General features: G+C 51.7%; 1 protein-coding gene across 3 annotated transcripts in view; it reads right to left on the bottom strand.

The window, feature by feature from the left end:
- The window catches only part of SYNPO (synaptopodin), a 57430-nt gene extending 54705 nt beyond the window's left edge, over positions 1–2725 (bottom strand). The window contains exon 1 of one of the 3 annotated variants that reach the window (XM_065918919.1): positions 2589–2725. The gene's annotated coding sequence lies outside the window, so the exon portion shown is untranslated. Of the gene's footprint in view, positions 1–1962; positions 2032–2588 lie in introns of those variants that run through there. The other 2 variants (XM_065918921.1, XM_065918920.1) reach the window with 2 other exon arrangements.
- Between the last annotated feature and the right edge of the window lie 18347 nt (positions 2726–21072).

Raw genomic sequence — 21072 nt, 5'->3', positions numbered from 1 at the left:
GTACATCCTCAGTGATACCAGCTCCAACCAGCCCAGCCTGGAGAGGTGATGGTGCCCTGCCACGGGAGGGGCTGCCCTCACCCGCACACCCTCCCAGTGCGCCTCTCCTGGGTTGGCACATAAAATGCAGCCAGATAGCCAGGGAGCTGGGGCTGAATGGCAGGAAAGGCAGGAGCTAGGGCGGCCCCTCGCCTACCCACCCATCCTGACAATTCAGTGCAAGGCTGAGGCCAGACAAAGCACTTGAAAATGTCAGTCTGGGAACAATCTCTTTCCCCAACTCCCTGCCTCTGACCTTGGGCACGCAGCCTCAACCTCAGATGGGCTGATCTTTTTTCCAGATCTGCCAATTCCACTCGTGGTCCCTTCCTACCCAACACAACACGACACGACACACACACATACTCCTCCCCGCCCCCTCACCCCCGTCAAGGTAACAACTGAACTTTTTACTCCAATCACAGAATTTCAGGGCTGCTAATTTGTAGAGGCCAAAAAATGACCTACTTGGCAGATCGCATTTTAGATCCTGGATAACCAGAACCCACACTCTCGTGAACATTAAAAATGATAGAAACATAAAGAGAGCCTGTTGCCAAAATGAACAGGACCCCAGGGATCTCCTAGCAATCCTCAGTCTTCATTCATTTGGGTGGTTTATATTTTTCTTTAAATCCACTCCCTGGTTTGGATTTTATATATTTTCCCCTAATGTGGGGGGGGGGGTGGTGGTATAAATAACACACAACCTTTGTTAAAATGAAAACTGGCAGTCCCCATGGCACCATCTCCAAGTGGCCAATGCTGTGCACACCTCACTCCGGGAAATACTACTTTGGTCTACACTTGCTATTGGGGGGATGGGGGAACTGAAGCCCAGAGTTAGGGGAAGCCCATCTAACATCCAGAGCAAGGCAGTGGCAGGGTCAACCCCAGAACCCAGAGCCCAGCTCCCACCAAGCCTTGTTCTTTTGGAAGAGAAAACTCAGGTCACAGGGCCCCCGGCAGGGGGTTGCCCCTACTTGCCACAGAATCTGGGTGCAGCTGTTCTCCAAGGAACCCTTGTCCCAGTCATCCCCTGACCCCTGCGGGTTGGGGCAGCCCCATTCTGTCCTCCTGGTGCCATGGGCAAGCTCTCCCCTATCTTGGCTTGGTTTCCTCACTTCCCAGGGCTACAGGGAAGATGCCAAGTTCCCGGAGACAAGCACTCTGAAAAAAATGAAGGCAGATGAGGGAGAAGAGACTGTTGTCAGCCCTTTGCTCTATGCCTCAGCCTTTCTCTCTGGGAAATGGGTAGAGGTGGTGCAGGTGTGACGGGACTGAGCTGGGCTGGAGACAAAAGGAAGGAGGATCGTGGCTCCAGAGGACAGCAGAGAAGGACTGCCACCAGCTCGGCCAGGTTGTCTCCTCATCCCTTGAGGACCATCCCAGGGGGCAGCCAGCAGTGTCCCAGGCGCTGAGTGTTAGGAAGGAGTCTGCCCAGGGCTCAGGCCACAGGAGGCCACGGGGGAGACTCATTTGGTCCTGAGAGCAGACACCCCACCAACCTGCAGACATGCTTACGTACACACACACACTGCCCACCCACCCATGCAATGTGAACACACACACATCTCACGCATCACTCATGCTCTTGTACACATGCAAATGACCCCGAACCTCCCTACCCGCAGCCATCCCTGGGCACACAGTTGGGGACAGCCTGCATCTCTCCTCCCCCCAGTCCCCAGTCCCAGGCCTGGCGGCTTCTCTGTCCCGCTGCCTGGGAGACACATGTGGTTTCAGTTAGCAGCAGAGCGGGCATTTCCGTCCCAGACATCAGGGCCCTGCCAGGCCCTGGCCCCACAGGCGCCCACAAGAGGGGCCACCTTGGCCCCCACCCCTCCACTGCCATCCCAGCGGCCCCAGAGGCCCCTCTCCCCAGGAAGACCCTGCTCTCGTCCTCCATGGTCTCCACCTCACCTGGAGCCGGATCCGCACCCTCTCTCTTGGGGACCGCTGTGCCCAGGCTCCAGCCACGGCTGCCCGCCTGCCTCCTCACTCAGCTCTGTCTCGAGCAGGCTGAGCGGGATGGGAGGAGGGCAGGGTGTCAGGGGGGCGGGCGGGAGGGAGGGGAGGGGGCGTGTGGAAATGAAACTTTAATAACAGAGCCCCTTTTGTTTCCGAGCATATGGGATATTTCATACATACTGAAGACATTAGCCGTCTATATTTTTAAGGGCTCGGGCTAAAGGATGAATAAATACAGCCCATATTCTCCTCGGTAAACACGCACAAGAAGAGCGCTGACTTCTGGAGCATTTCAAAACCCAAAGAAAAAACCCCCGGTGACACTGGACACTTAAAAGTAAATATGTTTCCTAAACCCCAGGCCCGCCTTGCCCCCTCTCACAGCCACCTGGGGGCCTCCCCCTGCCCTCCTTCCACCGTCCACTCTGCAGCAAGAAAAGCAAGGCCCTGGGGTCCAGCTCCCATCTCAAGCCTCTTTCCCAGGCCCCCCAGCCCCCAGCAGGATCCCAGAGTGTCAGAGTCCCCACAGAGCTTGGAAATCTTTACCCTCCTCATGGCCCCCAGAAAGGGGCAGGGACTTGCCTGAGGTCACACAGCAAATCAGGAGCTTGAGCCAAGGGGCAGTGCCTTCTTCTTTCAGCAGGAGGGATCCCCCACTTCCCCACATTGAGCTGGGGGTGGGGAGACCCCAGAGGGAGGGCTGAGGTGTGGGCTGGGAGAATGCCCGCCTGCCTTTTCCACTAGAGAGCTGTTCTGGGCACCCATCCAGGGGAGACGTCAGTTGGGCTGGAAACTGGGCCGGCCCCAGGAAATCCCCTTCAGGCTGGCAGATCCCAACAGGCCTGGAGACCTCAGGTGAGGGTGCCTCCCGCCCTGAGAGCTTGGCTCCCAGCTCCCTTGTGCCTTCCATCTGTCCTCTGTGAGAAAAAAGACAGAGGCCCAGAGAGGGTCAGTCCTTGACCAAGGTCACACAGCAAGGTGACGACAGAGAGAGAAAGTGAACCTGCGTCTTCAGAGTCTGTGCTTGCTGGCATGCTTTGCTGGTAAGCTCCTCGCCAGCTCCCTCCAGACAGGGCCCCTTCCTCCTGGTCCGTATTCACCGCCCACCCCACACCACTCTTCTTAGAGTCTGATCTCTTCTTACCAACCACCTAACCATCCATTTAGTTGAGTAATTAGTGTAATGCTTGACACAGGAAAAAAATGCCCGTGGTAAATGTGAACAATTTATTAGGATGATATTGACTGCGTTTCTACCCTGCCTCAAGCTCCATGCCAGGCACAGGGGGCAAGCCCATACCCTCCCAGGGCTCATGGAAGAGAAGGAGCCTCCTTTACAGACATCTTCTCCCCAGTTGGGACAAAGTGAGACTCAGTGAGCTTCAGATGCTTCCCCAGGCCACGCTGGTGGTAGGTAATGGGGCAGGGCCTCCAACCAGGATTTCCTGACTCCAGAATCAATGCTTGTTACCCTCTAGGGGCTCATTCATCACTTGCCGTGCCCTGGTCCCAAGACTGTGCATCACTGTGTTATTATTAAATATCTCTATAGGTAATAAGAGCAGGCAGGCAGAGCAACCCCAAAGCTTCCATAAAGGAGGAGCATTGATGCAGGAGCTGGAGCCCTAGGTTCCTGGCCTCGCCCTGCCATTAACAGCTGTGTGAGGTCCCATTGCTAAGGACACGGTTTCTCTCCTCTGTAAAGTAGGAGGGAATATGAATCATGAAGGTCATGTGATATAAAGGATGTGAGGGGGGATTTACCATGTACATGGTGATTTCCCTGTCTGGAATTTTGCATCATGGATGGATCCTGGCATTCAGTCCTGTCTAGGTTCCAACATGTCCCGACTGGCCTCCTTACCAGTAGGTACCCCTTGCTGCAACCCACATCAGCGCCCAGAATCAGCTTCCTGAAGAAGCCCCTTCATCTTGTCACCCCACAGTTACCCCACAGCAATCAATGAGTTAAAGAGGCAATCATGACCTCTAGAGACCTGGCTTGAACCTGAGCCTCCCCTCTCCTTCCCAACCCAGACCCTCTACCTGCGTCGGCTTGGCATCCTTGGGCTTCCAGAAAGCTTTCCCTTCTCCAAGTGATCAGCACGCCCATTACCTGCTCATCACTCCTGCTTCTATCATCAGTTTACTGATGTGAAGGTCCATGAGCTTCAGAGCACAAACTTGCTACTCTTTACTGGTGACAGCTCAGAGGCGTTTTTAGAAGGGGAGCTTCCAACAAGCTCTTGGCTGGGTTCTTTTAGGTAGGAAGGTTTCCAGGCAAGTGAAAGGTGGTTGCCTCGATGCTCATTATTTCATAAGATGGACAATAAAATAGCCTTTGTATTTCATGGGAAACTTACTCTGTGCCAAGTACTTGCTAGTGTTTCAGAAGCATCATCTGCTCGCTCCTGACACCCTAACAATGGCAAGAGGAAGGTAGGGAGGCTAACCTGTTGGCCTGAAGCCCTCTGCCTGCACGGGGCATAGCCGTACTCATGCAGGGCCTGCTGGCGCCGGCCTGGGCTCCTCACTGCCTTTTGGGTCAGTGTTTTCCGTCCCTGACAGTGTGGGATCCAGAGGAGTGACATTTGGCCTCAGACTCTTCAGCCTCCTCGCAGCAGCACGGAGCTCGGTGATTTGCTCTTAACCAGCGTGAGTCAACTGGCTGGACTGATCCTGCTGTGATTTTCTGATGGAAGGAGGTGGCGTGTCTGCGTGCATATGTGCACTGCCTCTCCAGCCTGGCGAGGCCTGCCCAGCCCACACGGAGTGTGCTGGGGCTGTGTCTCCTGGAGGGCAGTGGGCACTCACATGTGATCCTGGGGCTGCTGAGCATGAGGGTTTTGACCCGCTGGACTTCCAATCCAGGCCTGTTCAACCTGGTGGTCCCTGCTGCCAGGAGGTCACTATACTGATGGGCACAGAGCTCGAGTGCCTGGAGCGCAGGGCTCAGTGACCCTCCTCCATACGTGGGTAATGAGGGGGGCGGAGCCCTCATGTCCAGGAAAACATTTCTTGAGCAATGAGCTCAGAATGAGAGGTATTGAAGGCAGACCTGAAGAAATAGGAAACCTCCAAGTCCACTGCCCCTCATTCACCCATTTAGCAGAAGCCACAGGAAGGGATTGTCTTTTCTGTTTTTTTCTGGTTGCTCAAGCCAGAAGCTTTATTATTTATTTTATTTTGGCTGTGCTGGGTCCTCGTTGAGACAAGGGTTCTTCATTATGGTATACAGGTTTTCTCTAATTGCAGCACATGGCCTGTGAGATCTTAGTTTCCCTACTAGGGAGCAAACCCACATCCCTTGCATTGGAAGGTGGATTCTTAATGACTGGGTGCTGAACCACCAGGGAAATCCCTGCTTTTTTAAAAAAATTTTTGAATATCATTGCTTTACAATATTGTGTTAGTTTCTGTTGCACAGCAAAATGAATCAGCTTCACGTATATATGCATCCCCTCTTTTTTTAGATTTTCTTCCCATCTAGGTCACCACAGGGCATTGAGTCCCCTGTGCTACACAGCAGGTCCTCCCAAAGAGGCTATGCCAAGACCTAGGACTGGGTTCCCAGGCCTTGCTGTTGCAGCTCTGCATGTGAGCTGCTGGCATCCTTTACCTTCCAGCGTGCCCTATTAGGGATCAGAGTGTAGAGAGAAGGCACGAGGTTTGCTACCCTTACAAACACCGCTGAGTGGACACTTGGCTGAATCAACGATGTAAAATTTATACAGCATCTTCCTTCCCCTTTAAGCTTTTATGCACTGATTTGGTCTTAACTGAATAGGGGGCCTAGGACAGAGAAGGAGGTGGCAGCCCCTTCTGAGTGTCCAGCTCAGCAGAACACTGCCCACCTGGCCCAGTGTCTTTGGGGCCCCAGGAAGGGCCCTTGGGCTGTTTGAGGGGTAGATCACAGACCCAGGAACCCTCATCTCTGGCAGAGCAGCATTCACCAGGGCCCCCTCTGACACATGATCCGTCCTGATCAGATCACCGGTAATTGAGTTGCTTTGGGGGGTAAATTCCATCCAGATGTGGAGGGCGGGGTGGACTTCCTGAGCAAAGCAGAGGCGGGGTACTGATACACGGGGGCATGCAGCCAACTTGCCAAGCACCCAGGAGGCCTGGGATACAACCCCATCTTCTGAAAATGCCAGAAGGAGAATTTCAGGGCCAGGACATCTGAATCCAGCCCCCTGTAGCTGGCAGTTGGGGAAACTGAGGCCTAGAGAGCTTAGAGAACAGAAGGGACTGGTTAGGCCATGACTGGTGGGTCCCAGATCTCCTAAATCTAGGGGGGTTTGCATAGAAGTAGGCAGGATAGCCCCTTCCCCAGAAGTTCCCATCAACCGTTGAGTTAGGAGGTCAGAAGGGGGGGTCAGGAGGTAAAGCATGTGGGGCTCACCTCCAGCTCAAACCCCCAAACCAGGGAGAGGTCTGTGTTCCATCTGCGGGGATTGGGGCAGGCAGAGGCTCCAAAGGAAGCCCTCCCCTCACCACCCACCCCTGCACGCAGCTGGAGAGCCTGTGGCCGGGACCTCCTCCCCCAGGGGAGACCCCTCCACGCATCTCTCCTTTGACCTCCTCGGGCCACATACCTTCCTGGCTCCTTCGGGCTGACTTACTGGAAGGCAGGAAGAGGCCAGCCAGCCGTGGGGGTGGGGGTGGGGAGTGGGGGGGGCGGGCACGAGAACTTGGAGAGAATGAGAGGAAATGAGGGGGGGGATTGGGCTATGGTGGTGGGGGGGCTAGATTAAGAAGGGAATTTTTTTCCTCCTGCCTCATGTTTTGGCTGCCTCAGTGTGAACATGTCTGGGCGCCTTATCGCAAAGGCCAGCATGGTCTGCAAGAAAGAAAATAGTGTCTGCGGTGAGAAAAATTACATCTTGATAAAATATCCCTTTGGAAAGGCGTTGTGGGTCTCTTATCAGCAGGCGGCTGGGTCCCACATACCTCTCGTCTGACGGTCCCGGGGCTGCAGCCCCCTCAGCTTCTTCCCCTTCCCCTGCCCCAAAAAGTGGTCTGTGCCGAAAATCTCTGGGCAGTCAGGGTACCCACATCCTGTCTCTGATGCCATGTGACCTGGGCCAAACCCCTTTCCTTCTCTGGGCCTCAGTTTCCCCTCAGTAAAGGGCGGGGAGGGATGCACGAGCCAGATGTTTTCTAAAGATCCTTTCAGCATTAACACTTTGTGATACTGACATTTTCATACCGTGGGGTTCTCTGCATTGTGAAAACTTCCAGTTTTCACCAAAATGCCATCACACGCTAAAAACTGTGCGGATCCCTTTCACTTCCATTAGACACATGAAGCTCTCATCTAAACCCCAGACGAAGCTACCCAACCCAGAGTCTGTGCAGCTGAGAAGTGGGTCCTTCCCAGCTCCTACCTGAGAAATCCCGGAAGAGCACAAGGCTTTCATTTCTTTTTAGACACAAATATTTGCTCCTCAAAATGTTTCCTACATAGAAATCCACATGGAAAACAGACAGGTGAAGCCACTGTGGCTTTTCTGGCCCAGGCCCCATCTGCCCCACCCTGGGAGCCTGCAAACTAGTGTTACAAGTGGACTAAGGTCTGGACACAGCCATGGAAGTCCCGGTTTGGCCACCACCTTGTTGTATGAACTTGGAAGACCCTTTTTTATTTATTTATTTGGCTGTGCCCGATCTTTGTTGAGACATGTGGGATCTAGTTGCCCGACCAGGGATTGAACCCAGGTCCCCGGCATTGGGAGCGTGGTGTCTTACCCAGTGTAGCACCAGGGAAGTCCCTGGAAGACCCTTTTGCCCTCTCTGAGCCTCAGTTTTGTCATCTTAAAAAAGTTAAGGGAATAATACTTACCATGGTCACTGCACTAACCACCTCACAGTTAGAAGGTAAACTAAATGGGAAGTAGGGAGTGCTCTGTAAACCCTAAGAGCTCTTCATTACCATCACCATTCCTGAGATATTGGAGTCTGTAAATGTGAGACCTGCAGGCCTTTCAGAGACCATCTGTCCTTTCTCATACAATGGGGGAAGCCAGGCCCAGAGGAATGGGAAGGAACTTGACAAACTTGTCGTGAACCAGGGGCAAGAGGAGAGAGACAGGAAGATGGAAGAACCCCCTTCTTCCACCACCTTTGAAGTAAGAGTTTCCGTCTGTCTGGAAAGCCTGTTCATAGACTGGAGTGAGCACTTGTTGATCTGTAGAGATTTTGCCCACCAGACAGTTGCATTCATTGGACAAACTCCAGGAGATGGTGAGGAACAGGGAAGCCTGGAGTGCTGCAGTCCATAGGGTCATGAAGAGTCAGACCATGACTTGGCAATTGAAGAACAAAAAAGAGATTTTACCCAGCTTTCAAATTCAATTTGAGCCCTCTGAGATACTCAGAGCCTGGGCTTTGCCCTCTTCCAGCCTCCTGGCCCTGCAGGGCAGGGATGGGCAGAAAGCCTCTTTGTGTAGAAACCAAGCCCCAGCTCTGACCCTTGTTTCTGTTCCCTAAAGACCTGCCCCCGGCAGAGAAGCCCCATCTGCACTCCCCGAGCCCCACCCTGCCAGCCTCCCCTGCCGCCTTCCACATGGCCCTCCAGCCACGAGTCTTGGCCTGCTCACAGGATTCCACAGAGCAGTTCTGTCCCCCGGTCCTCTGGGTGGCAGGGCGTGGGCCCCCACACGTGTGAGAGTCCGCAGTAAGCTGGGCAAAGACAGGGCCAAGGCCATCAACGCTGTGCAGGCTTCCTCCTTCCTCCCCACAGAGACAGCCCCTGCCCCATACCTGAGTTCACCAAGCAGCTTGGTTTGTCCTGCTTTGTCGTTGCAGAGTCGTGCCCTGCCAGAGCTGGCAGCCCCCTCAAGGCCATGACTGGCCATATGCAGCTCCCAGACCACTCTTGCACTGTCTGTATGTGGCTTGATTTCCCTCTGGACCCAGACGCTGCCTCAGAATCCTTATCACAGAGATCCAAGCCAGCACAGCACCAGTCAATCAGAACAGACAGAGGTGTTTTTACCTGTAAGAACAGGCCAGTGCATTCACGGTGCATGAGGCAAAGATCGAAGGCCCAGAAAGGAGAGGACACTTGCCCGAAGGCACACAGCAGGTTGGGGACCGAACAGGGCGCAGAGCCCAGGGCTCTCCTGCCGCCCCTGCAGGCTGAGCATCTGCAGGAAGGGAACTCCTGTCCGCGTGCTGGTGTGTGTTCGCCTCAGCTCCCAGCACTGCCCACACACAGCCCCTTTCCTTCTCCTTGTCCAGCCACTGCCTCCACTCCCAGGCCCTGTTTCCCTGCAAATGAGGAAGCCAGAAACCAAGCCGTAAGGGGCGCAGTTCAAAGAAATGGGTCCGTTCAGACTCCAGTGGGCTGTCATCATGGATGACAAACCTCTGAAGGACTGTCACGGGACAGAGGGAGCCTACAGGAAGGCAGATTTCTGCTCAGGCTAAGGAAGAGCTTTCTCGCAATCAACCCTGCCCAATGATGAGAGATTCCTTAGGAGGCAGCGAGCGCCCCACCACTGGAGAAATGCAAGCAAGTTTCAGATTTCCACATAGGGCAGGCAGGGGTGGTGTGAGAGGAGAGGCCCTCAAAAGCCCTTTTGTACCCCAAGAGGGTGTGATTTGGGCAAACACACACAGTCACTCATACTCACAAGCCACAGTCATGCCAACACAAGCCCCTCTGTCCTCTGAGAGCAGAGTCAAGGCTTTATTCCTAAGGAGTGTCCTCTGTCGCTCAAGCCCTGGGCCAGTGGGGGGGAAGGGCCCTCAGAACCCCGAGATCACTGCCATGCCCTCGCTGGCCCTAGAGTCCTGCCCAAATGTCTCCCTCTCCTCTGAGAGCATTTCAGAATTTCTCCCAGCCACAACTCTCTTCCCCACCTCCAAATTCCCACACTAGTATGTTTTGTCACTCCAATTCCACCTTGAATCAGAACAGTTCTTCTCAAGATTATTTTTGGTGGCATAGGGACACCACATGCAAACATCTAATCTCTCAGCAGTGAGAAAGTTATTCTTTTAAAAGAATATCTTATGTTCATTGAGGATAGGGTTGCCAGATTTAGCACACAAAAATACATAATGCCCAGTTGAATGTGAATTGCAGTTAAATAGCAAATAATTTTTTTAGTCTAAGTATGACCTATAAAATATTTAAGATATACTAAAAATACTAGTGATTGTTTATCTGAAATTTAAATGTAACTGGGCATCTTGCATTTTATCTGGCAGTGCTAATCTAGGAAAAGGTCTTAGTTGGGTGTTAGCCCGTTCTTAACACAGTTCTCATACTTGCTAATCTTCCCTTTTATTTTTTAATCAAAGAAAGAACAAGTCTCAGGCACTAGCTAGAATTTAACATTGTTTATTGTACTCTATTTATATGGTTATTGTGTATGACAAGTGATACAGGTCTTCCATTTACAGTAGCATATATAAAGTTCCTTTAAAAAAAAATATATTCAAGTTTTTAAAGGTGAGTCAATTTAAAGAAAAAATGTTGTGTAAGTCAAATCACAGGCTAAACTTAGATATGGCCAAAACCAGGAAGGTGCAGCCCAGGAATAAGTCCTGGGGCTGCCTGAGAAGGTGCTTCCTCCTCCCCCATCTGCGGGGTCCCAGGGGCAGGAACCCTCCTTTCCAGGCTCAGGCCTCGGTCCCCTGTTGGCACAGGCTTGAGGATGGAATTCTCCCACACTCAGGGCAGGCCCTCGGGAAGTGCAGAGGTTTGGTCTGCCTGTGGCGAAATTCTGGGGTAGAGGTTTCAGCCCATCTTCCATCACTGAGGTCCCCGGAGCCCCTTTATACAAAACAGCCTCCCCAGTCCGGGCTCCACTTCAGAGAGGCTGTTTCTGTGGAGGCAGCCTCCAGGGACTTCTCAATGTGTTTCCAAGTCAAATCCAAACCTTTTCAGCTGTGCCAGGAAACTGCTCCTCCTTCCCCACTCTGGCTGTCTCCTGGAGTCGGGGCTGGGAGTCGGGGCTGTAGGGCCGTGTCCTCCCACACGCCCCTTCCCCAGACCTCCCAGCCCGGGCCCACACCCCCAGCTGAGGCTCAGAAGAGAGCCTTGAGTTGGAGCTGGGGAGTTGGGAGAGGAACACGGAAGGACTTAATTCCCTGGATGTCACTGATGGCCCCAGCTCTTCCTCAGAGCACATCTGGGCAGGACTGGGGACCTGCAAGTATTAGCAAGTCAGCTTCACACTAGCCCCCTCTCCTTAGAAAACCCTTCCCCGATCTTTTTATCATCAAGTGATAAGAGGTGTGTGTGTGTGTGTGTTTTGAGACTCTGTGTCAGGCATTTGAGCTAAGTACTTTTGTGAATCTTCTCATTTCACCCTCACAAGGACCCTCTGAGATAGGAAATATCTTTATCCCATTTTAGAGAAGAGAAAGTTGAGGCTCAGAGGAGTTAAGTAACTTGACCAATGTAACACAGCAAAAAGGAATGAGCCCAGGATTTGAACCAAGGCAGGGTGACTATAGACACCTTCACCGAACCACCTCCCTCAGCTGCAGGGTATCAGCACCAGAAAGTTCCTAGGAAGCAAAGTGGAAACCTGAGAGACCAACAAGCGAGGGGCTGCCCCACCCCCCTGATCCAATAGGAATCCCCTCCACCAGCATCGATCCACCGTCATCAAATCTCTATGTGGCCTGGGGTAGCCCTTGCCCTCTCTGGGCCTCGGGGTCCTCTGTACTCAGTGACGGGGGCCTCAGTCAGGTTGTGATGGTCCCTCCACCCTCCCCCAGGAGCCTTCGGTCTCAGTGTCCGTGGATCCAGGGGACCACATTGGCCAGGGCAGGCCAGGGACCATCTCAGCTTGACTCCCCTCTTGATCCTCAGCAGAGATACTTCTCCCAAAGGCGGAGGCAGGCTGGGCCCAGACATCAAAGGGCCTGCACTGCTGGTGCTTTGATGCAGAGCCTTGTAAAGTAATAGGAAACATGAGGATGACAGTGTGCCCAGCCCCAAATGCAGGCCTTGGAAAAATGAAAAGAAAAAGCTTTTGGCAGCCCTCTGCACGGGCTTTGGCTGAACTCGCACCTCTCACAGCTGCCGGCAGCCTGTCCTGTCCATGCTAGGCTGTTTGCAGCCATCCCACGGGGTGGGGGGGTGTGGATCCTGTGCACCACCTCCAGGCTGGAGGCCTCCCCCCACAGCAAAGGGACATGTCATCAGGGGCCCCTTTCTTTCAGCCTCCAGAAGGCACAGCAGATAGCAGAGAGCTGGGAGCTCACAAGTGGACCCTCATTTGATGATCCTTTAGCCCATCTCAGACCTCGAGATTGTGTGGCTCATAATCCAATACCTTGCTATTTCCATCCCTGTCAAATGTGTCAGGAGCAACTGACCAGACCTTGGAGGGCTGTCCTCCCTCTGCTTGAGACCTTTCAAGCAGACAGCTTGGGGATGTGTCCTGAGTGTTGAATGCATGTATCCTTTGACCCAGCAGTGCCATGGCTAGGAATTCATCCAACATAGATCAGCCCATGTGCTCAAAGTGGGGAGGCACAAGGATATATTCATTGCAGGACTATTCGTGTAAGTGAAAGGCTAGAAAGCATGTCACTGTCCATCAGTAGGGACCAGGTACCAAAGTACAGTGTGTGCATGTAGGCAGATGGCACCTGGTGCTCAGATATGTACTAAGAAATGATGTGTAAAACATACAACCCAGCAGAATGGGCAGGATAGGTTTCCACTGTGTGGAAAGGAGAGATGGATACATTGGACAAATGTGGCCTGGACTCTCTCTTCAAGGGTATGAAAGACTTGGCAGTCAGGGTGGCTTCTAGGGAGAGAACTGATGTCAGAGAAGAAAAACTTATTTTTATTTTTACTTAACATTTAATTGTACTATTTGCTTTTTTTTTTTTTTTTTACAATGAATGTGCAACTTAAACTTTTTTAGTGTCAAAAAAAACATGAAAGCCTTAAAAAAAAAAGATTCCTTACTCTAGGGGATAAAGTCCAAAGGCCTCAAACTGACTTTATGGCCCCAGGAGCCCCTGTGACAGCTGCCCAAGCCTCCTCTTCTTTCCTCAGAGCCTTTCCGCTCCGCATCCCACCCCACACCTCTGCCACAAGGCTTGTGGCTAGCTCCTCTCTCTTTTTCTCTCTTACACACACACATATGATTCCCTCCTCCCCTTACTCCTACAGTCCTCTGTCTGGGGACACACACACACACACGCATGCACGCACACAGACATGCACGTGCACACACACACACACACTCCCCTCCTCCTTACTCCTACAGGCCTGTGTCTAGGACCTCTGAGTCCACAAAGCCCCTTCTTTGCCTTCTAGGGAGGGAACTGGAGACAGAGAAGAAGTTTATTTTTTACTAAATATTCAGTTGTACTATTTCCCTGGCTTGTAGCCTTGGCCTGGTCCTGGGCCAGGCTGCCCAAGGCTGGCTCTAGGGGTGTTCGCCTCCACAGAACACACTCCCCCCTCCCCAGCTTTAGGGCTGCGAGGGCAGGTGTCCATGAATATGAGGAAGTTCCAGGCAGGATATGTGGAGCCAGAAACTCATGCAGGTGGGCCTTCCACAACCTGCAGCCCCCTGGGGCACACCTGAGAATAGAAAATCGTACGCTGAGATACGGTTGATGGCCAGGCCAACTCAAGAGGGAGAGACTGACTGGTCCTCCCACCCCAGACCTGGGGCCTCATGCACCACACTCCCAGGGTCCTGGAGTCCACCCTGACAGCCCCACTGGGCTTTGAGGAAGGTGTGGGAGGGCGTCTGTACCAGGCCTGACAGAACCCAGTGGAGAGGCTGGCCTTCCCAAGAATGCAGAGGAAACCCGAGATTTAGCAACCTCTGCTTTTAAAGGGAAACATGGAGGCCCAGTGACTTGTCTCAGGTCACACAGAACCCAGAGAGACAGGACTGAAACAAGCGATGTTAACCCCATTTTTGGAGGCTGTTTTTCTTTGATAGAAAATGGACTTAGGGTCACCAGATTTGCTGTGTGATCTTGGACAAAACTTCACCTTTCTGAGCCTGTCTATCTCTTGTAAGAGGGGATTGAGTTCTGTAATTGCACCTTCTAATTATATGCTGAGCTGTTTTATTCTAATGATATAATAAATAAAAAGCATCTGAGTTTAGCAATCTAGAGTTTTATAGTTCTACCCAACCATCCTTCTGTTCATGCTTCTGTCCACCCACCAATTCATCTACCTCCAAATCCAGGACACATCCATCCACCTATCCCTCCATCTATCTACCCATCCATCCATCTATCCCTTCAACCATCCATCCATCCACCCATCTACCCATCCATCCATATAAACATACAGACATTCATCTACCTATCCATCCACCCATTCACTCAACAAATATAGGTTTTTACTATTTTCCAGGGCTGGTGGGTACACCAATGAACACAACAGACACATCTCCTGCCCTCCCAGAGCTTGCTGCTAGAAGGTACACAGTATCAACCAAATAATCCTGCAGAGGAGAGTTTAATTACCAGCCATGCTAGGAGAAGCCCTCGTTCTGTAAGTGCTATTCTGGAGGAATTTAGCTGCACTCCAGCGTGGTGTGGTGGAGTTTGGAGGCAGGTATCAGGGCAGGCTTCCCCCAGGAGGGGTCACCTGAGCCGAGACCCGAAAGAGGAGGAGGTGTTAACTAGAAGACCGGAAGCAGGAGTGGAGCGTGACCCCACAGGCTGTGGTTTAGGGGGTTTCTGCCCGAATCATTCACTGTTTCTGCAGTGTGGGCCATTCTAAGCCTGTGACCTGGGGATCTGGCTGAGCATATCGCAGTGCTGGTCTCAGCTGCCCCGCCCGAGGGGCAGGAGCCCGATCTCCTGCCGGGTTCACACGGAAACTCCTGGCGAGGTGCCATTCCCCTTCCCCTCCTCTGTCTCCAGCCTCTGCCTGGCACTCAGCGTGTGGCACGCTGGTCTGTGCCAGGGACTTGACGCTGATGTGTCCCAAGGACCGTCAGGACCCGGTACCTGTGCTGCCCCGGAGCATCCTCCCTGGGGGTGGCAGAGTCACGAGGGATCTTCCCTCCATGAGTCCTAATTAGTGACACCAGGGACACCTCTGCCCAGCTCTGGGCCAACCCTGGCAGGGCCGCCAGGAGCACTCCAGACAGGATCCCAGGGCCAGGCTTGCCTGTCACCCCTCTCTCAAGAAAGGAGGGGTGACAGAAGTCTGTGTGTGGCTCACTTAGCCACAAGCCCCCCTTGGGCTGGTCTGTCCCCTCATTGGTGCGGGGCTCATGGGACATTCCACCCTCATCCCTTGGTTCAAGCCGCACTCACTTCCTAGAATACGCCCCTCTCCCCTCCCATCCTTACCCCTATCCTCTAAAAAGCCCGCTCAAATCCCAGTTTCCTAAAGCTTTCACCTGTTTGGTGCCCTGGTTTCTTCCTCATTCAAGCCTGTGAGTACGGCCTAGTGAGAACTTGGAGTTTGGAGCAACAGTCCTAGGTTTGAGTCCTGTCTGGCTGTAAGCCTTGCGTTTCTTTTCTGTAAGATGGGGGCGAGATGGTAACGCTACTTTCCGCTGTGGTGGGTTTTTAGGGGAGTGAAGAAGAGAAGGCATAAAAAGAATGGCCGCCAGGCAGCACCCAACACACGAGCTACAGTCAGTGTTAGCGCTGCTCTGATCTCTGTGATCTCGCAGGGTTCACACACCCTTCAGATCTCCTGGCGGGAGAGGCTGTGCTGTGTCTCTGCAAACAAAAGCCCTAGTCCGAGCCTGACCCCACTGCCGCTCACTCCTTGTGTGACCCTGAGCAAGCCCATCCTCTGGGCCTCATGGCTGGAAGAGCTGTCAGTCCCTTGAGGAGGGGAACCTGGGCTCCCCTCCCCACTGCAGCCCAGCCCCGCGGCCAGGCACACAGGAGGCAGGTCCCCAAGACTGGCTTGAGAGAGCAGAGGAGGGAGAAAAAGAGGGGAGAGGAGGGAAGGAGGGGAAAGGAGAGGGGGGAGGGGGAGAGCTGCAAGGTGAAGGGCTCAGGGACCTGTTGAGGTGGTGGTGCCTCTTTCCAGTTCCGAAGCTCAGGGCTGGGGAAAACACAAGATGCCAAGAAGGGGGCTTACAGCCTGGATTTACTGCATCTCCAGCTGCCTGAATCTGAACAAACCGAGTCTGTTCACTGTGTACCAAGGGCTGGGAGAGGCTTTGCGGAGAGGTTTGTGTGGCCAGGACCCAGCCTGGGCAGGAAGACAGCAGGCAGGGAGCGGGAGTGAGCTGGGTGTGTCTAAGCTGGTGGAGAGGGGCCGTGTGTGTGTGTGTGTGTGTGTGTGTGTGTATGTATGCACATGTGTACATGCCAAGCGCAGAGTTCCTCTGCCTACCACCTCTGTGACCTCAGGCAGGTGAATTCACCTCAGCCATGCAATGGAACTAGTGATGGTGCCTGCTCTAGGGGTGATCAAACAGTGCCTGGGAAGTGCCTGGCACATAGTAAATGCTCAATCATTGTGTTAGTAAAAATGCTATTGTATATTATTATCATTATTGTATGTCTAAGCATGATCAAGACTGTGAGAAACAATGAAAGTGTAGGCTCCAGTGTGAATGTGTATGCACACTCACACGAACACATGTGAAGTAAAGCAAGGTCTGGAATACTGTCAGGAGTAACTGATGTTGAATGTGCATGGGAATATCATGAAGGGCACAGGTTCCACGCCACTCATGGGATTCTTGGGTTCCAGGAATCCTTGAGGAGTCACCTCCAATGCTACCCCCTCATCCAGTGCTTCTCTGAGAGGTCACGGCTCCTCTGAGTTGTCACACACCCCTCTCCCTGAGGACCCGGGAGACAGCGGAGACTGTCGGCAGCTTACCTGAGGGCTGGGCTGCTCATCCAGCCTGGTCTTCATGTCTGTTAGAGGTGAGCAGGCCCTTGTGGCTACCACAGTTCCCGCCAGAGTCACAGACATCCCTTCCAGCTGGGCAGGATTGCAGTGGAGATGTGGGTTCACAGACCCTGTGAGCTGGAAGAGATCTGCAGATGGACAAAGTTAGGACCAGACAGGACTTATCCAAAGACCCCTCAGTTCCCATCTAGGACTCCCCGACCCCTGCTGCCTTCCTGATAACAACAGGGAAGGATGTGTTTCTGGGCCTGCAGACTGACCCTGGCTGGCCATTGTGGGCCCTGCCCACCACCTTCCTGCAAAGTGGGGGGCCAGGCCATGTGGACATGGAGGGCAGGTGTGGGAACAAGCTGGTGAGCCAAATTGGGGGAACCAGGACCTGTGTGTGTGAGTGAGATTGACTCGAGCTTCAGGAAGTCAGTTTCGTCATGTGTCCCCCAAACTCCACGTATCACGTACTCTTCAACCGACCAATGTTACTTCTTGGAATTTATCCTAAGGAAATCATCCACGTGTGTACAAAGGTACTGGTACAAAGTGATTCAGGGCTACATTGTCCAGATTGGGGAGATTTTGGATATCACCCAAAAGCCAAGAACATGGGGTATCTACACAAGGGAAAGGCATCAACAACGCTATGGGGATCTCCAATCCTGGAAGAGGGCAGGTGGTTACCACATGCTGCTGGGTGGAGGAAGGCAGGTTACAAAGCTGGATGTTTATGATGATCCCACGTTTTGGAAAAATGTGCGTAGTGAAAGTGACAGCCGCTCAGTCGTGTCTGACTCTTTGTGACCCCATGGACCGTAGCCCACCCGGCTCCTCTGTCCATGGGATCCTCCAGGCAAGAGTACTGGAGTGGGTTGTCATTCTCTGCTCCATGGGATCTTGCTGACCCAGGGATCGAACTCAGGTCTCCTGCATTGCAGGTGGATTCTTTATAGTCTAAACCACCAGGGAAGCCCCCAAATGTGCATACCTAACTAAATATTTATATCAATAGGTCCAGAATATAAATAAAAGAAGAATTTATATGAACATGTTAGCAGTTAATTATCCTGCATGGTGAATCTTGGAATGACGTTCTCTTTTTTTTGTTGTTCCTTATGTTTTTTCCTGTTCTCCTCTAATTATTATATTTTTAATACTACTAATCATTAGTAGATTGGAAATGATGTTGTGTAAGTCTTAGCTACAGTCACAGGGCTTGACAGGAGCACGAGGCAATAAGTCTTGGGTCTTATCTTAGTGCTGGTGGAACCACCTTTGTGCCCAGAATCTGCCTTGAGACCCACTCACTAAATCACAAATTCAGGACCCTCACTGGGATCCCCCAAACTCACAGAGGGCTCAGGCCCCAGTCATAACTCTCTCTGTGGCTCTGGGCAGAGTAACACAAGAGCTCTGGGCAGGTTCTTGGGACATTTTCCTCTTCGGAGCTTAAAGCCCTTTCCTAGGTGGTTATGTGCCTCTCCCAGCAGAACAGGGCAGGGGAGGGCCACCATCCCCAATTTTGAACAGAGTCAGGTCCCAAGGAGATGTGGCCACTGGCCAAAGGTCGACAGCAGAACCAACACCACCTGTGTCCAACTGCCAAAGAGAAGGAGGCAGAAGCTCGACATCTGGGTGGCTGCCCCCTGGCCGGCCTTCCCTACCCCCATCCCAGCTCCCCAAAGTCCAGGAACATCTGGCTACTGGCCTTGCTCCAGGAGGGGTGAGTGGCGGAGGGGCCTCCTTCCGCCAGGCCCCATCGCTGCTGTGATGCAAGGCACATCAATCAAGGCTGCAGGGCTGGCTGATGCTGGGAAGGGAGCCGGCTCCTTCCCCACCCCCTCCCCAGACATTCCTGCGTAATGGAATCTCCTTTCCTGTCCATTTATTACCAACCCACAGAGCTCTGCCAAGCACAGTCTGCACATTCAGACCTCACCAGCCCTGCCTTTTCCTGGGGAAAGAGGTTCCCCAGGGGGGCCTAGGAGGAGTGCCAGACCCTAACCCTCACTAGCATGTCCCACCCTGGTCCTCAACCCTGTCTGCGGGTTTGCTCAAGGGGCCAGATCTAAGCTGCTCATTTCACGTAAGGTTATCTCGCTTGTAGCTATGAGAAGGGCACTCTCTCATTATCTTCATGTTAACAGATGAAAAAACTCAGGCTCCGAGAGATTAAGTCACTTGCTCAGTCACACAACAAGACAATGGCGGAGGCTGCCTTATCCCCAAACCAAGCTTTTTCTTTCCTTGTTCTTTCAAGTAGTTTTGAAAGCACTGCTCTTTCCTTGTTGAATGGTCTTGGCACCCTTGTCAAAAATTGATTGAACTTAGATGTATGAATTTATTTCTAGAAGAGATTCTGATGTCTATTCCACTGCTCTGAATGTCTAGCCTTGAGCTGATACCACACCATCTAGATTATCATTGCTCTGTAGTAAGTTTTGAAATCTGGAAGTATGAGTCCTCCCACTTAACTCTTCTTTTTCAGGGTTGTTTTGGCTATTCTCAATCCCTTGAACTTTAGCATCAGCTCATTAATTCATGCAAGGAAGTCAGCTGGGATTCTGATAGGCATTGTATTAAATCTGTAGATGAATTTGAGGAATATTGCCATCTTCTTAAAAGTATTTTTATTTATGTATTTATTTACCTGAGCTAGGTCTTAGTTGCAGCTTGCAAACTCTTAGTTGCAGCATGTGGGATCTAGTTACCTGACAAGGGATCAAACCCGAGCCGCCTGTGTTGGGAGCACAGAATCTTAGCCACTGGACCACCAGGGAAGTCCCAGTATTGCCATCTTAATCATATTAATGGAGTCTTCCAACGCATAAATACATGGTGTTTTTCCATTTCTTGAAATCTTGAGTTTATTTCAGCAATGTTTTATTTCAGACATAAATTTTACATTTCTTTTGTTAAATGTATTCACATGTATTTTATTCTTTTAGATGCTATTGTGAATGGAATTGTTTTCTTAATTTCATTTTCAGATTGTTCATTGCAAATATATAGAAGTACAATTAATTTTGCTGGATTGTTTTGTGTCCTGCAAGCTTGCTGAACTCATTCATTAGTTCTAATGGTTTTTTAGTAGATTCCTGGGGCTAGTCTAGATACAAGATGGTGTCATTTGCATGACGTTTTACATCTTCCTTCCCAATCTGGATGCCTTTGATTTCTTTTTCTTGTGTTGTTGTCTTAGAATCTCCAGTACAACGCTGAGAGACGAGTCCAAAGCAGACGTCCTGGCCTTGACCCCTCTCTTCTCTCTGTGCCGCATCTCCCCTTCCTTTTCAGGCTGCCTTTTCCTCTGTTTCCCGCCCCCCACCAATCAGCAGTGAGGGTAGGGATATCAGGAGAGGAGAACGTATGTGTGAGTAGGTTGTTTTTCTTGTTTAGTTGCTTAGTTGAGTCTGACTCTTTGTGACCCCATGGACTGCAGCATGCCAAGCTTCCCTGTCCTTCACTTAAACTCTTTCCCAGAGTTTGCTTACATTCATGTCCGTTGAGTTGGTGATTCCATCTAACCATCTTATCCTCTGCTACCCCTTTCTCCTTTTGCCTTCAGTCTTTCCCAGCATCCAGGTCTTTTCCAGTGAGTTGGCTTTCCATATCAGATGCTATAATGTGGTGTAAGTAGTCAGTCTTTCCCAGCATCCAGGTCTTTTCCAGTGAGTTGGCTTTCCATATCAGATTCTATAATGTGGTGTAAGTAAGTGACAAATGTAAAATGAGGAAGAGGGAAATCAGCTGGACACCTAAAACCTCAAGGAATATATCAGAAACCTCACTGTATAACTGAGAAAACTGAGGTCCAGAAAAAAGAAATAATAATATTTATTGGACACCTGTATATGCGTGCTACCTTGCTTCAAGTCATTTCCAATTCTTTGTGACCCCATGGACTGTAGCCCACCAGGCTCCTCTGTCCATAGAATTTCCTAGGCAAGACTACTTGAGTGGGTTGCCATTTCCTTGCACCAAATACTCAGGATCCAAAGATGAATCAGGCATTGAAGGGTCAAAGCTGGGATTCAAACTGAGATCAAAGTTCAAGCAGACCCATGTTACCATCTTGTAAAGAGGGAAAACATAAAAGTAACCTGACACTGTTACTCCAAAACCTCTTTTAGTTTCTAGAGATCCTGTGCTGTCATGAAAGCAGTGGGGGAAGAGTGTGATTTAGGTTGGGCCTCAGATCCTTTACTTCCTGGCTTTGG

This window comes from Muntiacus reevesi, chromosome 1 (assembly GCF_963930625.1).
Source record: "Muntiacus reevesi chromosome 1, mMunRee1.1, whole genome shotgun sequence".
NCBI lineage: Eukaryota > Metazoa > Chordata > Mammalia > Artiodactyla > Cervidae > Muntiacus > Muntiacus reevesi.
Note: the sequence above shows the minus strand (reverse complement) of the source record. Positions and strands in the feature narration are given on the sequence as shown.